Source organism: Psammomys obesus, unplaced genomic scaffold (genome assembly GCF_907164565.1).
Source record: "Psammomys obesus unplaced genomic scaffold, mPsaObe1.curated_primary_1811, whole genome shotgun sequence".
In the NCBI taxonomy this organism is placed as follows: Eukaryota; Metazoa; Chordata; class Mammalia; order Rodentia; family Muridae; genus Psammomys; species Psammomys obesus.
In genome coordinates, this window is record NW_026594377.1 from 5,671,161 (window position 1) to 5,675,180 (window position 4,020).

General features: G+C 40.2%; 1 protein-coding gene across 1 annotated transcript in view; it reads left to right on the forward strand.

Annotated features, from left to right (window-relative positions):
• Apela (apelin receptor early endogenous ligand) overlaps positions 1-2,296 on the forward strand; it is a 10,137-nt gene extending 7,841 nt beyond the window's left edge. The window contains exon 3 of the mRNA XM_055618897.1: positions 1,782-2,296. The gene's annotated coding sequence lies outside the window, so the exon portion shown is untranslated. The remainder of the gene's footprint in view (positions 1-1,781) is intronic.
• Positions 2,297-4,020: the final 1,724 nt, after the last annotated feature.

Here is a 4,020-nt window from a genome sequence, read left to right on the forward strand (position 1 = left end):
AGAAAGAAAGAAAGAAAGAAAGAAAGAAAGAAAGAAAGAAAGAAAGAGAGAGAAAAGAAGAAAAGAAAGGCCATGTAGATCTTTGAGAGTTGGAGGCCAGCCTGTTATACAAAGAAAGTTCAAGGCCTGTCTCAACATCAGACCTAATCCAGGCATGATTCTCACTCCACAGGCTAAAACAGGATTGAGAGTTTGAGGCCATTTTAGGCTACATAGTGAAATATTGGGACTCCATCTAAGACGAACAAACACAAAGGCCCTTCCCAGGTTCCAGGACAAAACACCTCCTCATTTTATCTGGTCCTCAGGCCCCTGAGCTGGGACCTTCTACCTTGTAAGGTAGAGTTTCTCTGTACACTTTCTGCCTCTAGATGGCGTGGTGGGTAAAGGCATGTGCTGGCAAACCTGATGGCCAGAGTTCAATCCTGGGATGCTCCTGGTAGAGGAGAACAGACTCCCACAGGTTGTCCTCTGACTCCCACACACAATAAATTCATAAATAAAGATAAGTGTGACTTTAAAATATATATATATATATATATATATATGTTAACTTCCTGTTGGTCTGCATTCAGTATATGTTTTAGATGATAAAAACAAAAGAAACCAAACCAAACAAACAAAAAGCCAGAAATCTAACTCCAAAACATTAAAAGAAATAATTGAGACTGATAGTGGAACAAATTAAAATTATTAAGTTTAAAAAGTGTTTAGTAGTTTAAATTCAGACTTTTGGAGAGACAGAGGAACTGTCCTGGTACAGGAGGGACAGTGCGTTGAGCACTGAAAACAGCTGAGTTTTCACAATTCGTCTCCTCCTACTTTTCTTCCTCCTCTTCCTCCTTCTTCTTGTATTTGAGATATGGTCTCTGTACGTCGATAGGCCTGGCTGTCCTGGAACTCCTTATTTAGGCCAGGCTGACCTCAAACTCACAGATCTCTACCTGCCTCTGCCTCTGCCTCTGCCTCCCGAGAGTGAGATTAAAGGTGTGTATCAATGCTCAGCCAGATTACTGCTCTATCTTGATTAGACTTAAACAAACTTTAAAAATGAGTGTCTGTATATACGTGATGTGTATGTATGTGTGCATATTTGTGTATGTGAGTGCACACACACATTCCTACATGTACATGCAGAGGACAGAGAACAACCATGGGAGTCATCTTCAGAAATGCTGTCCATGTCCTTTGACACAGGGATTCTCACTGGCTTGGAGTTCATCAATTGGATTAGACTGATTGGCCAGAAATCCTCCTGGTTGGAATCCTCCTGTCCCAATTTCTCAAGTGTTGGGATTCCAAGTGTCCACCACTATATCCAGTGTTCTGGTGTGGTATGTGGAGACAGTTTCTATGGAATAAATTGACTGGTCTGTTGCTGGAGACTGAGGAGAGAGAGTATGTGCTTGGCACGAAGGTCAAAAGCTAGCACAGGAAAGCAGACTCCCAACATGGCATTACCTTCTTGGAATCAGTGTCTTACTGCTTGCTACATTAACAACATGAAGGGCCTGGGGAGTTAGGTGGCTCAGGACCTGGTTGCTCTTGAGAGTAACCAGAAGGCTTGTAGCTACCTGTAACTTCACTCCCAGGGGACTTATGCCTTCTTCTGGCCTCTATGTGCCCTGCACACATGTGCACAGACATGCATGCACGCAAAGCACACACACATAGAGTACAAATAGAACTTACTTAAGATAATAAAAAAATTAAGTGTAGGTAAATTGATGCATTGGATAGCAGTTCTTACTATACTGTGTTTATTTCTCCCTTGCCTCCAGATAGAAAGAAAATCTCTGATTTCCTTGGTTCTACCATAAGAAGAGTAAAAGCAAAGATATTCAACCACCTCAGTATGGCAACCTTAGCATGGCATCTTGCGAGTTACTGTGCAACAGAAGTTGTTTCAAGGTACCTCGGATGGCTTTTTAGCTCTAGAGACGGTTCTTCCTGGATTTTCTTTGACAAGAAAGTAATATAAATGGAAAATGGACTAGGCTGAACCCCACTTACTTGTCCATATAACAATCTCTCATCTTTTATGAATATTATTTTATTGTCATATTCATTACACATAGTGATGTGTTTAATAAAGTTACTTACGTACAAGTATATCGTGTTCATTGACTATGTACACGCATGCATGTCGTGTGCATTGAGTATACTTACACGGGTGTACGTTACACATGTTGACTATATTTACACGTATGTGCTTTTCCTTTCCTCTGCCTTCACGCTCCTGCTGGTTCCTTTCATTCGCCCAGACAATTTTGCTTCTACTTTAATGGCATGTACACATGAATGATTTTATTGCACGTTAGTATTATTATATGGATTAAAAATATTACTTCTTTAATATTGTATTTATGTGTTTATTGTGTGTGGATGGTGCCTCTGTGTCATTGTATTGTGTGGGGCTCAGAGGACAACTTTCAAAAGCCATTTTCCTTCTACCATGTGGGGCCTATGGATAAAAGGTTGTGAGGCTGAGCAATCTGGTTCAAGAAGGGCTGAGGATGTAGCTCAGCTAATAGAGGGCTTGCCTGCTGTGCACAGAGCCCTAGTTTAATCACCAACACTGAATGAAATGAGAAATGACGGCAAAACACTTACCATGCCAACATTGATTCATGTCTGGTCCACACGTATCTGGTATCTGGTGAGACTCCTGTGGAGTAATAGAGGCAGGGGGATCAAAATGCCCAAGGTCACCTCCCACTACATAGTTTGAGGGCATCCTGTGATACAGGAGACCTTGTCTCAAGTCACTAGACATTAGGCTGAGTGTGGTGCACATACCTCAGCTGTGGAGCCTGAGGCTGGAGGACTTGAGTTCAAGGCCAGCTTAGTCTACATAGGGAGTTATAGACCAGCCTGGGCTACAGAGTAAGACTTGTCTCATAAAAAAAAAAAAAACCAAACTAAATTTTGTTCATACTCTTATAATTATTCAATTTTGAATGTTTTGAAATTTTGTTTGTAAAGTATGAAATCTGAAATCAGTTGTGGCCAACAATTGATTTTACATGAGTCGTCCTCTAGCTGCACAGCCTACATATAGTGTATAGACCTATACTGTCGGTACTCAGGACCTAGAGGCAGGAGAATCATGAAGTTAGACCACCCTGGGCTTCAGGAGACCTTGTCTCAGGAAGAAAAAAAAAAGATAGAAGATTAGTCAGGGTGGGTATACCTTTAATCCCAGCACTTGGGAGGCAGAGATAGGCAGATCTCTGTGAATTCTAGGCCAGCCTGGAATAGAGGCTTGCCTAGTCTTCACAAAAGCACACTCTAGAGTGAATTCCAGGACAGCCAGGGCTACAATTAAAAAAACCCTCTCTTGGAAGAAAGAAAGAAAGAAAGAAAGAAAGAAAGAAAGAAAGAAAGAAAGAAAGAAAGAAATATAAAGCATTTAAATTTTAATTTAGGACTTATGAAAGTATGTTTTTATGAGCAGTAGAGATTTAAGGTTCTAAAAGTAAATATAAAATACTAATTGTAGGTCATCTTATTACAAAATGGAAATGTTCATTCATTTGTGAGTGTTCATATAATTTTAAGAAGCCAATGGTACAAAGGGTAAATGTAATGTAAATGCATTCTATACACACAAAACTCAAAAAATAAGTAGATATTTTTTCAAGAAGGAAGCCAGTGGCTCTTTAAATATTTCATATTTAACATGTATTTTTGTGTGTACTCTACACATGTAGAGCTCAAATATCTCCCACTTTCTCCGTCTACTATATGCTTGGGGGCAAACACATTTTTGAGACAGGATCTCTCCCTGTAGTCTATGCCTCAAACTCAGTTATCCTCCTGCCTCAGTTTGCCAAATCCTGAGATTGTAGGTGTGTGCCACAACACCTGGCAAGGAGCTAGTGGCTCCTTAGTAACACAAAATTTTAATTTAGTTTCAGATAAGAAATTTACAAATTGAAGCTGGGTAAATTCATTCCTTAGAAGAATGAGTCAGGAGGAGTGCTGGGAGTTGGAGGCCAGTGTAGGCAACACAAGGAA